Source organism: Gopherus flavomarginatus, chromosome 4 (assembly GCF_025201925.1).
Source record: "Gopherus flavomarginatus isolate rGopFla2 chromosome 4, rGopFla2.mat.asm, whole genome shotgun sequence".
Taxonomy (NCBI): Eukaryota; Metazoa; Chordata; order Testudines; family Testudinidae; genus Gopherus; species Gopherus flavomarginatus.
In genome coordinates this window covers 127260935-127274532 of record NC_066620.1, presented here as the reverse complement: position 1 = coordinate 127274532, position 13598 = coordinate 127260935, and the positions used below count along the sequence as shown (strand labels likewise).

The following is a 13598-nucleotide window of genomic DNA, read 5'->3' as shown; positions in this document are numbered from 1 at the left end:
GGCTCTTTTCTGTGACTGTGATTACAACTGCTAGCACCATTTAAGACAAAAGGTGTCATAATTTTCTGGCTAACTGTATTTTGGTCTGTCTGTGCCAACCTATTTTGGAAGCAGAAGGACCCCTGTTGTGTCCTTTTCTGGAGTCCACAATTCAAGAAGGATGTTGATAAACTGAAGAGGGTTCAGTGAATACTCACAAGAATAATTAAAGCATTAGAAAACATGCCTTACAGTGACAGAGTCAAAGAGCTCAGTGTATTAATGGCTATTTGTCAGGATGGGCAGGGATGGTGTCCCTATCCTTTGTTTGCCAGAAGTTGGGAATGGAACACTTGATGATTACCTGTTCTGTTCATTCCCTCTGGGACAGCTGGCATTCACCACTGTCGGAAGACTGGACACTGGGCTAGATGGACATTTGGTCTGACCCAGTATGGCTGTTCTTATGTTCTTATTTAATTTAACAAAGAGAACGTTAAGAGGTTACTTGATTACAGTTTATAATTACCTACATGGGGAACAAATATTTATTAATGGGCTCCTCAGTCTAGCAAAGAAAAATGTAACACAGTCGAAGGGCTGGAAGTTGAAGCTAAACAAATTCAGACTGGAAATAAGGTTTACATTTTGAACATTGAGGGTAATTAACCATTGGAACAATATGCCAGGGGGTCATGGTGGATTCTCCATCACTGTCAATTTTTAAATCAAAATTCAGAGGGGTAGCCGTGTTAGTCTGGATCTGTAAAAGCAGCAAAGAATCCTGTGGCATCTTATAGACTAACAGATGTTTTGGAGCATGAGCTTCTGTGGGTGAATACCCACTTCGTTGGATGCATGCTCATGCTCCAAAACGTCTGTTAGTCTATAAGGTGCCACAGGATTCTTTGCTGCTTTTATAAATCAAGACTGGATATTTTGCTAAAAGATCTGCTGTAGAAATTATTTTGGGGAAGTTCTGTGGTCAGTGTTATACAGGCGGTCAGCTAAGATGATCACAATGGTCCCTTCTGGCGTTGGAATCTATTAATATATATATCAGGAGTTGGACCTCTTAATGGGAAAGGTCTTTCCTCGCTTTGTTAATCAGCCTTGCTGCTACTATCAACATGCTTCCTGCTGAAGTCAGCTAAGAGGATGCTGCTGCATCGCTACCTATTTAGCTAAGAGGTGCACTCAGATACTCCAGACCTCATTTAAAAAGTGTGACTAAAATCAGTTTAAAATGGATTTAGCTGAACCAGAACAAACCCATGTATGGACACTGAAAGTAGTCTAAACCTGACTTCTGCTAAGCTAGGTGAAGTTGTTAAGGAGTCAAAAGCTAGCTGAGCTGGTAGAAAAGTGAAAAACTAGTTTCTAAAAACAATTGGAATTTTGAAGAGTTCTGTACTTTTCAAAGATTTCACATAGGTATCTTTATTGAAAACATCAAAATAGTTATTAAAATATTTTATTTACTAAAAACCTAGTTTTGAATAAAAAGAGAATTGTGGGCAGCAGAAAACACTATGTTGGGTACATAAAATCTGGGGAATACGTGGGTAACCAAACAATTAGTAAGCCAAAATGTAAAATTTCAACAACAAATAAATAAATTAATGGTACAGCAACTATCATCAGTTGCCAAAGGATGAAGAACAGCAGTAAAGGTAAACTTCCAGTTAACACATTGAGCAGGGGACCTGGTAACATGGGTGGGGGATGGTTTCAAAAAACTAACATGGGAAAAAATGTGTGTAGGTATTCAAAACGCTCAGTTAGTAATGTTAATAAATATTATAAAAAAGCTTGGTTAAAACAATGGCCTTCAGTATTAAATCAAAAGATTAGCCCATATTTATCCACAGTTGCAAAAACATACCCATCTACCTAAAAAATAACATCCCGCACTGTAAAAAAAAGTTCTTGAGTAATTGTTCCTATAGTACTTAGGAAAGAAAATGCAAATAAGGTGGTCCCCTTAACCCCTATGGAAGTAACTAGGAAAGGAGGAGCGCATTGGGAGCCACTAGGAAACAGGCCAGGGGGAGGGTGGAATGGGGTAATTTAAACTGTCATCACATTAAGCAGTTGTATATAAAATATTATGTATGCCCCCCTCCTTTAACTATGAAGAAGCAAAATAAATGGCCTATTGCAAAGAGGGGGCATTTAGGGGTAATGTATATGGGGTACGGTGTATTCTGTTGGGAATGTATGCCATCCTGCAATATAACAGTAGAAGGCAAAATCCTTTCAGTATATAACCAAATTACAAATTTCTATACGCTGCCACCTAAACTATGGTGCACCAATGAATCAGTAAACTTAAATCGTTGCAAACAATCAAATCAGCACCTACTACCCCATGCCGTACCAAGTAGTTAAATTGGTTTAAACAATAGGAAATTTCACTGTAAATATTCAACAAACACACAATATAAACATAAGTACAGAAAAATTATAAAAGCAATACGCTGTAAGTGCCAACAGTTGGACACACTTACAATACACACTACAAAATGGCACTGACAAAATTTTAACTCTATCAAAACACAAAAAGCAGTGTTTTTGGTGGTGGCCAAAATGTTAGACCATACTGCAGTGGTCAGAACTCTCAGTGTTGCTGTAAATTATCATAGCAGCTGGTGTATTGTTAATTGTATTTGTGTGTGTTGCATATAAAAACAATCAAGGGAGGCACAACCCCCTAGCAAACAGCCACTTATTATAACCTATAAGTAATGTAGTAAATCCTCCCCCTCAGTGTACTAAACAGCCCGAACCCAGCCTTCTTGGGCCCACTATAATAAAAAGCCTAAAACGCTAATTAAAATAGGTGTGGTATACCTGTACAAAAAATGGTGCAAAACATGGTACTGCACAAGGGGCAGTAAAACAAATAAAGCATCAACACCTTCCACATTAATGCCTGGCCCTATCAAAAAGTGTGTCGCCATATGTTCTGTGCTTTTCCAGAAAAACCTGGGCAGAAAAATCCCAAAAGAAAAAAAGGAGTGGAGTGTTAGGATATAGATATTCAAGCCTGTCTGTAAAGGCCTATACTTTAAGAATTTAGGTATATGTTTATCATTAGCTAGTTATAGAAGTATAAAAGAAAGAATCTGTGTAAGGGCCTTCTCTCACTGTAACGGTCTGAGGCCCTGTTCTTAGGCCAATGCCTTTAGCTAAGAGGCAGCCATAAGCTGGGAAGCGTGCGGTCACATCCTCACATTCCAAATTAGTCGTATTGAAATAAGGCAATTTGGGGCTGTTAGGAAGGTGATCCAATCTATCACCCCCAAAGAAAGGAAAGAGCCTAGAAAATGTAAAAGAAAATTTAGTATGATAGATTTCTGTCTGGAAACTACTCACTTATCAATAAACACAGCTGGAAAACCCTTATGTCTGTACAGATGTGGTTGTAAAATCCTCACTTCTGTATTGTTTTGTCATTATAGTTCCCATTTTGCTATGTTTATTTGCATGGTCTCTGTCTGGTTCTGTGATTGTTTCTGTCTGCTGTATAATTAATTTTGCTGGGTGTAAACTAATTAAAGTGGTGGGATGTAATTGGTTAGCTAATCATGTTACAGTATGTTAGGATTGGTTAGGTAAATTTTAATAGATGATTGGTTAAGGTATAACTAAGAATATTATTATATAAATTAGGGGCAAACAGGAAGTAAATTAGGATTTCAAAATAAGGAAAAAGGAACTTGGATTTAAGTTTGCTGGAAGTTCACCCCAATAAACATCAAATTGTTTGCACCTTCGAACTTCGGATATTGTTGCTCTCTGTTCATGCAAGAAGGACCAGGAAAGTGGGAGAGTAAAGGAATAAACTCTCTAACAGTTATTAATATATTTTATTTACTAAAAACCTAGTTTTGAATAGACAGTGCAATAAAATATCATTTTTCACAAAAAATTACAAGGAGATCTTCAGTTCTAAAAGCAGTTTGAGAAGTTCTAAAATGTAACAAAACTTCTCCTTTCCCTTTAGGATGCCTCGTGGGATGAGTTGTGTAGCTGCCATCCTGCTATTCAGGAAAAGAAATGAAGTAAAGCAAGATTATTCTCTTTTCTAACTGTACTCACATCCAGCAGATATTCTTCACAAGGAAGCAAATGGCACCTTTTGTGACTAAGTGAATTAGGCTCCTATGTGCTATTGAATGTCAATGGGAGTTAAGCGGCTAACTTACTTTGGTGCTTCTGAACATCTCGCCCTACGGTTCTGATTCTTCCACCCTTACTCACACTGAGAAGTACTTTTTCAAGAACTCACACTGAAATCAATGAGAACAATGTATCTTACTCTGTGAAATGAATGAGACTCTTCACAGAGTAAAGCACAGCTCAATGTGAGTAAGGGTGGAAAAATTAGACTGAAAAATTGAGGCATTTTATTTACTGTTTCTTTCAGATATAAACTGATTGATTGGTCTCACCTTCTTCATCTCCTCATAGGTAAGGAGGAGAATATTGAAGTCATCCCTGTGGGTGGACCAGCCTTTGATGTGATCCAGCCAGGAGCCAGCCAGTACTTAGTAAGGAGAAAAATTATAGAAATAAATGTTAAGGATCTCAAACAGAAAAACCATTCAGTTATTGACATTTTTGCATCCTAATACTCTCACAAGCATGGCTGCAGAATCAATGGAGCAGACTTCCTTTTTTCAGCTTCTCATCCTTCTGCTGTTGGGATGATATTTGGGCTCACAGAGACTTTATTCCAGTTCCTGTTTTTATTCACAGCCTTATCCTGGATTATCTTTCACTTTAAACGTGAGATAAAGGCCAAGCACAACATATTTGCACTTTTATGTCCTGGATTATTTACTTATGGATAATATTTTCCATTACTTTTGATGGATTAGTGATCACAAACGTAGAATTAAATTGATAGATTCATAGATTAATAGATTATTTGACCATTGGTCAAGGGACCATTGTGGTCATCTAGTCTGACTTCCTATATAAGGCAGGCCATAAAACTTCCCCCAAATAACTCCTAAGCATATCTTTTTAGAATAACATCCAATCTTGATTTAAAAATTGTCATTGATCGAGAATCTACCATGACCCTTCATAAATTGTTACAGTGGTTAATTACTCTCACAGTTAAACATTTATGCCTTATTTCCAGTCTAAATTTGTCTAGCTTCAGCTGCCAGCCATTGAATTGTATTATACCTTTATCTACTGGATTGTTCCACATGTAGGTACTGTGACAAAGTTCCTCCTCTACCTTGGTGGGTCCTGCGCTTATTGGCAGGTTTGCTTGCCTCTCAGATTCACCCTGTGAGTCAGGAAACAGCCCAGAGACTTTCCCCTCTGATAGAAGTCACAGTTCAGGTCAATTCCTCCTGTGTTTGATCAGGAGTTGGGAGGTTTGGTGGGAACCCAAGCTTGACCTCTACTCCAGGTTCCAGTCCAGGGCCCTGTGGAATGCAGCTGTCTAGAGTGCCTTCTGGTACAGCTGCAGGACAGCTACAACTCCCTGGGCTACTTCCCCATGGCCTCCTCCCAACATCTTCTTTGTCCTCACCACCGGACCTTCCTTCTGATATCTGATAATGCTTGTACTTCTCAGTCCTCCAGCACTATGCCTACTCACTCTCGGCTTCTTGCACGCCTCTTGCTCCCAGTTCCTCACACGCACTTCCTCTCCTCTGGCTCCCTGGCTTCCCTTTGGCCTGACTGGAGTGAGCCCTTTTATAGCATCAGAGGGGTCTTAATTAGAGTCAGGTGCTTAACAGCCTCACCTGACTCTTAGCAGGTTAATTGGAGTCAAGTGTTCTCATTAGCCTGGAGAAGCCTCTGCTCTGGTCACTCAGGGAATAGAAAACTGCGTATCCAGTGGCCAGTATATCTCCCTTCTACTACTCCGCTGTTCCCAACAGGCCTGGGTCGATCACAGTACTTACAGACTGTAATCAAGTCATCCCTTAAACTTCTCTTTGTTAAAATAAACAGATTGAGCTCTTTGAGTTATTGCTAAAGGGCGCATTTTCTATTCCTTTAATCATTGTCACGGCTCTTCTCTGAGCCCTCTCCAATTTATCTGCATCCTTCTTCAATTGTAGGCACCAGAACTGGACACCAGGGCCAAATACAGGGGCAAAATAATCATGTCAATGTTGATTCTCAGGGTAAAACTAATCTCTTCCATTCCTTTCTGTCATTTGATACTACTTCCAACTACTCGATGGTGTTATGATCAACTATTCTGACCTCCCTGAAAAGGTTCTTTTTAAGACCTTTTGGGCACCATCTTTTCCTAACCCAGTTGGTTTCAATTTGACAGCTTTATGTGGGACTCTGTGTGTTGGCATCTGAAGTGCATGCCCCATGTATGCCCAATACTTCCTTCTAATTCTAGTGGAAATAAACTGCTGCCTGGTGATTTCTACGATATATTTATTGGTGATGACGTCTCTCCATTCAAGGTCCAGAATCTTTGTAGGCACTTATTTTTGAAGGCATCTAATTTTCTGTTTAACATTTTAGTAGATCTTTAGCTATCAAAGCCATACATTAGCACTGAGACGTTTGAGTTGAAAATTCTCAGTTTTGCTTTGGTACTGTATATCTTTGATGTCCATATGTTGTTGAATTTAGTGAATGAGGTGGACACTTTTCTTAACCTTGATGTCACCTTATTCTTGATGTTCCTGATGGCTAGAATAGTACTGCCCAAGTAAATGGATTATTTCAGTTTCTTGATGTTTTTGCCTTCTAATATGAAGTTACTGCTTGACATCTGAGTTTCAAGGTTCTCTGTAACTGATTTTGAGCCCTGTTTGACCTGCAGATTTTGCCAGGTTGTCTTTCTTTTTTTGTAGCTTTTCCAGGGTATTGCTCAGTAGTTTCTCAGTCTAAGCCTTCTAGGCTTTGCCATCTCGGTACCAGTTTTTGTGTTACTAATACACTTCTTCATCATCTTGTCTATGGAAATGCCAAAGAACAGCAAAAATAAATTGCAGCCCTGTTTCACATAAGTGTTGACAATGAACCGCTCTCTTGTCAAGTTGTCCACTCTTATAGAGCAACCTTGCATCTCTGTACATGGTCGGGATGGTGTTGAAGGTTTAGTTGGAATTTCACAGGACTGAAGAATATTCCACAATACATGTCTATGCAGGCTGTCAATGATATCAGTTATGAAGGAAACCTGGAATTCAGTGAATTGTGCTAGTTATCTAACTTAGTTCTTGTAAGTACCCTGGTCCCTTCTAGAGACATACACAAAGAACCATGGAATTTGACAGATGGCAAAACAAAAGAAGAAATCAATTGCATCGGCATCAGTTTGAGATTTAGGTCATCTGTCCAAGGTGCAAGGGCACATCAAGTCCAGGATGACAGGAGCAATCAAAATCTTTGCATTGCCAAACTGAAATTAAAACTGAGAAAGACCAACTTTAAACAGAACGCGGCAAAGAAATCAATAATATAAAACTGAAAACAAAAGTGTGCTCTGAGAAATTCCAGCATGAACTATGGAACAGATCTAGGATGCAGACAGAGGCAGGTGAGATAGAGATTGGACTTGAAGAAAAATGCACTGTGCTCTGAGACAACATGATTCAAACTGCAGCAGTCACAGCCTGGTATCAGCACACACAGAGCAAGTATTGGATAAGCCAAGAGACCAAGCGCTGAAAGGAAAACTCCTGAATGCTAAGACAAACGAAATATTGAAAAAAGCAAAGGAAAAAGTAGAAGAAAGCAGACAAAGCAGTGAAAAATATGGACATTTCAAATAAGAAAATGGGCCAATAAAAAGCCAAGATGAAAAAAGGCTTACAACTGAGGCGTAACAAAATGACAGATGGGCAGAGCATTTCAGACAAGTCCTCAACAGAGTCAGCCCCAGCTCAACGCCAGATATTGATGAAACGTGAACATAATCTACTTGGCATTAACACTGATGCAACAGAGATGTCAGCAATACAGGCTGCAATTAAGAAGCTGAAAAACAACCAAATGGCAGGACATGATCAAATCACAGCAGAAAAGCTAAAAGCTTGACCCCACAATCCCTAATAAAACTGATAGAACTGTTCCAATTTCTATGGAGAAGAGACCCCTCCTGACAAGTGAAAACATGGAATCGTTGGCAGAGTACCTAAAAAGGGTGATCTCACTGACGGCAATAACTGGAGAGGAGTCACACTACTCTCTGTTGTAAGGAAAATCATCTGTAGTGTGGTTCTACACAGGACATAAGAGGCAGTGGATTCAAAGCTTAGGGAAGAAGAGGCTGGATTCAGGCCCAAAAGATCCTATGCAGATGATAGTCACAGTAATTACCATAATAGAAGAATGTGCAGAATTTATTTTTCTATGCACTTAAATTTTCAGTGTTCCATAAACTGCCTTAGTGAGAATGTTGCATTGTCAGAGATATTAAGAGAGAACTCAGGAGCTGGAGAGGTTACAGCTGAGTCTTTTGGCTCTTTGGAAGGTATAAGTAGTGGTTTGGGATTGCAGGATAGGCATAACAGTTGTGGAAAACTACTAAACCAGACAATTAATAGTAGAAAACTACTTCTGTGTGTTCTCTGCATAGCGCTCAACCTTATCTCCTCACCTGTGTTATCTGAGCACCTAAGTGGAGTTGAAATGTATTGAAATCTTCATGGTTAGGTTTCAGAATGAAGAACCAATTGAGATACACAAGACAACTTGCACTTTATTGGTGCAATGCATGTGCCTATGCAGCTCCCCTGGACTATCTTTGCAGAATATCTCTATTGTGAGCTGTGAATGATACTGCATTCACTGCAACCTTAGACCCCAGATTGTGAGGTAGGGGCCAGGATTTTGACCAGCTCCATCTTCTACGTAATTTACCCACTCACTAGTTCATTCAGGATGTGGTCAGTGAGCAGGGCTTAGCTTTTTAGCAGTAAATGAAACCTTACTTTTCCCAGCTAGAAACCTGGTATTGTCTCAAGTTTGAGTAAAAGGTTGGAGAAATGAAAATAGGAAACCACAACATCCTTTGGGTTTCTGGCTACATAAATAACCTGCAAGGTAAAAAGAGTGACAGTCTCAGTTATATTAAAGGGACATAATTAACCTAAAAATCGGTGGTTTTATAAAATTGCTACTGATGCAAGTAATGCTAAAATCATTATATCTGAAAAGGGTTAGAATAAGTACTTTAGTAAATAGTTTATCCTGATTTAAATGAATGGGATTTTTTGTGTGTCTTTGCCAGCATTTTCTGTACATTCAATGGCACTATTGCACTTCCTTAATTCTAAAGACCCTCATGCACATGTGTACTGTATACAAGTGATAGTACCATTAACCTCAATGGGATTATTTACTGTTGTAAGGTTAGGAACATGAGTACTTAGAATCAGGTTTTCAAGTTTTTTCTAATTTTTATATGGGTCTTTCACACAGCAAGAAAGGAGCAAAAACATTTAAAAAATCATGGGAAATGTGATAATAAACAGCACAAAAATTAACAGGGAGTGCAGTTGCAGGTGTACTATCTGAAAAGAATTTAAACTTTAATAAATTGATTTGATTTTGAATTCCTTTTAAATACAAACACTGTTATGTCAGCAACAGATATTTATTTGTGTGTCGTTTGGTATATTGATAAAGTATTTCAGTGAAAAACATATCATTCAACTAGAATCCTAGTAAGCATGAATTTCTTGCGCTTTCAAAAAAAAGTGCAGCTAGAGATATTTTTAGAGAATTGTAATGGATACAGTGTTTAAAAAGTAATGCTAACGTGCATTGCTGCACACCTCAATCAATTTCTCCAACAATTTGGAGCTGAGAATTTCAGGAAAACCACACAGACAGCTTAGGCATATGGTGGTGCACACTAAGAACAGCCAGCCAGAAGCCATGAAGAGAAAAACTCCTTACATCATCAACATAGTCTTAAAATTGTGAAAACTCACATGAACCCTGTAAAATATACAGAAGCAATACAAGATTTTCTAATCTCTGTAGTAAAAATTATGCTATGTGCAGCTTAGGAGATGTTGTTGTTCCATTTACTTTTACTGTCCCTGTAACTTTAAGGACTCTTTCTGCATGGGAAATTGAGCGAGCTATAAAGCAAATTAAGAGGAAGATTCCTATGGATTGAGAGGTTGCACTGATGGAGCTCATGTGGTGCAAACTCTGCACCATGCATCTGCTCATTTTATCATAGGTGTTACTGCAACAGAGATAAGGAAACTGCAAGGGTGACTGTGAACGGAGTCTCCTGGGAAGTGGGTGCACAGCACATGCCACCTTTCATGGGAGATCCAGGTAGCAATGTAAGAGATTGGCATCGCTCCCACAAGGCAATTCTCACAGGCCAGCACTGCACACCTTCGGTGTGAATGACTCCGCATTTAGATTAGGGAAAGCCATGAGAGACAGCTCAGTGCGAAACCCTGACCCTGGAGATCCTTCCTCCTGAGCTGCATCTGCCACAGTCCACACCCCTATCCTTAGCAAGAAGTTTCCTGATGTTTAAAGATGCAGAAGACATAAAACATGGATAACATAAGAGCTTACAGTTACATAGCTACGTACACCACCACAACAAAAACCCTGTAATTTATAATATAACATGCAGACTGCAATGATCATAACCCATCACTAACGCCCCTTTTAGAGGGAGCTGTCATGATGAGGCAGAAGCAGCTCCATTTCTTGGCCCAGAGACGAAGCTCAGCAGTTCCATGAAAAATGAGATCTCCACTGAAACTGGACACTGAAGTTCTGAGGTCTTGATTGAACTTGTTTTCCCCTCTTTGGCTGGGTCTAGGGACATAGATTGGAGGAAGTGAGTCCCATCCCCATTCCCAGGGGAGATTTGCTTTTGGAAGGGTTGTTGTGCGGAGGACAGTCTGGCCCTGAGGATTTAGACTGATTTATTGGTGAAAGCTACCAGTTTTCCTGGGTAATGTTAATTAAATTGTAAAAATAGTATCACCTACTTTTGCTCTCCTGTTCTTCAGATCTCTTGGAACTAAATAGTACGGCAAGTGAGTAGCAAAGAGACGAGGTGATGGATGATGAACATAATCCATATTACGTATGTTATATTCCAGCCATGGGACTCTGTCTATTATTTCCATATTTTCTGTTCCATCTCGATGGCCTTCATGATAAATCAAGCTCAAAATATTCTATGTCCACACAGTTCCTGGGAAAGAAAATAGCCTTATTTGAAACAGCTTTGATGCTAATTTTATCTGTAATGTCATGTAAGAATGTGCCATAATCACCATCTCTTCAAAACTGTGTCTCATTTCACATTATAAATGAAGTCCAAAAATTGGGCTTAAAGGGAGTCCATTAATGCAGTAGGGATGGGAATCCAAACAGCATTATACTTTTGTACATTTTAGTTTTAAAAAACCCATATCTATCTATGTGTTGGTCAATAACTAAATCTTCAAATATTTGTACCTAGGGTATTCAGGTTCCCCATGGAAACGGTGATTACTATGGGTGACTAGATGTCCCGATTTTGGGGGCTTTTTAAAATATGGGGTCCTATTACCCCGACCCGATTTTTCACATTTGCTGTCTGGTCACCCTAATTACTACAGACTATTTTTCTCCCTCTTATGTAGCCTCAGTGCTGCAGCATGGCTGTACATAACAGTAATAGCCAGTGGATTCACTGGCCCTATTCAAAGCACCCTGTATACTGTTGTTCTGAGAGTTTTCAAAGTACCCCTATTCCACCCCCACAGTGGAAGAGCACCAGTGCTACCTCAGGTCTCTTGGAGAAGGCTCACATTGATCTGTCCTTTCTGTGCATGTTACATGACATCTCAGCGATACAAGGAATTCTCTATTAAGAAGTGCCAAGGGTTCTTTAGTGACCAGAATTGGTCAGTGTCAAAAACTGTGTTACAATGTTTAGTATACAATGGGGTAAAGAGTCCTTCTCTCTGAGCTTCTCACAGAGGAGCTGGTTCTGCTATATTTTAACTCTTCAGCTGCAAGTAATTCTCAAACCTCATAGGCTGGAAGCAGTGCTTTCTTGTTTTAAGAAAATATATCACTGTGAAGTCTGAGAACAAAAATGTTGATCACCTGAGTACATGAAGTTGGCAATTCAGCTTGAATAGTCTGTGACAGGACTGGGATCAACCAGGAGAGGGGGAGGGAAGGGGAGGATTGTCCTTTATTTTGTTGCAGTAGAGATGCTGTCTCAGTGCAGTCTGAGGTTTTGTATTTATGTGAAAATTCATTAGTCTGAGCATTCACACCACCTTCCATTTCCATGAACTTACTATTTCCAAAATATTGCTGACAAATATTTCAACAAAGGTGAATAAAAATAATTTGCTACTACAGAAACAAATACACGTGGTTTATTACAATATATATTTGTGAACAGCTTTTGGCAATATTTGCCCAGTTCTAATATATTTTGCAGATTATAACAAGGAAGCTTACGTCCAAATAAATCTATTAGTCTTTAAGGTGCAACTAGATTCCTTGTTGTTTTTGTGAATACAGACTAACACGGCTACCCCCTGATACTTTGCAGATTAACGCTTAGAGGTAACCTTCTGCCATTGCTTAAAACATAGGGATGAAACTGAGATAATGTTTCCAATAAAATGTTGGCAGGTAAAAGATTTTGCACTGCTACCACCAAAATAGGTCATAAAGGTGGTCAATAAGCAGTGGGGTGGTGGGGGTGTGTCAATTAAGGTTTCAGACAAAAGTCAGATATGATTTTCTGAAAGGGAATCAAGCAATCAGTCTTACCTGATTTTGGATAAGTAACAACAAATACATCACTGTCTGATTTCAAAATCCTCCAGTGAATCTATGCATTCAGGTGTAACAAGGTCTGGCAGGAAATAAAATCCTTTATGTTTGAACAAAAATTCTTCTGATGGCTCCATTGTTAACTCAGTTTCACTCCTATGTCAAGAATCTGCAGGTTAGAAAACATTATTTTATATCATTTTTATTTTGGTGTTATCTATCCTCAGGACAAAAATTTTAGTATAATATAAACAAAACAGATTTCCTCTTGATAGGAAAATATATATTAACAAAAACAGCAAACTGAATGACAGTGTAGAAATGGCACTTTTAGGAACTGGCATGAAAACAGAATATCTTTTGCCGTTAAAAGTGCTGTGTAATACATTGTCTTTGAGTTATTTACTTGTACAAGTGTCTGGTATTGTCAGGCACCAAAATTGCTTTAATGAATTTTCTAACTTCACAGAATCCATGTAAACAGGCACTTAAACTCAGAGCTACTCGAGGAGCTCACCACTAAGTCCAGTGCATTCCATGAGCTATGACTTAGTCCTTGTGCACAACCAGAGTAATGAGGCTGCATTCCAATTAATTTTGTGGCTGGTATTCTGTTGGCCCCATCATGTTATTTCTGATTCTTTATTTCCTATTTCCCTGTTAATATATTTCTTCCAGTCCCTCTTGTCTAGTAACATAAGTTCAGCAAAATAGAGTGAGGGAAAGGAGGTTTATTTCTTCTCAAGAGTTTTCTTTGATAATTTTATTTTTGGCCACTATATTTCATAAAATTCTTAACCTATAAATCAGTGACATCATGCCACATATGTGCCAGTGGAGCA

General features: G+C 38.9%; 1 pseudogene; it reads right to left on the bottom strand.

Annotated features, from left to right (window-relative positions):
- LOC127049327 (amine sulfotransferase-like) overlaps window positions 1-12899 on the bottom strand; it is a 31433-nt pseudogene extending 18534 nt beyond the window's left edge.
- Between the last annotated feature and the right edge of the window lie 699 nt (window positions 12900-13598).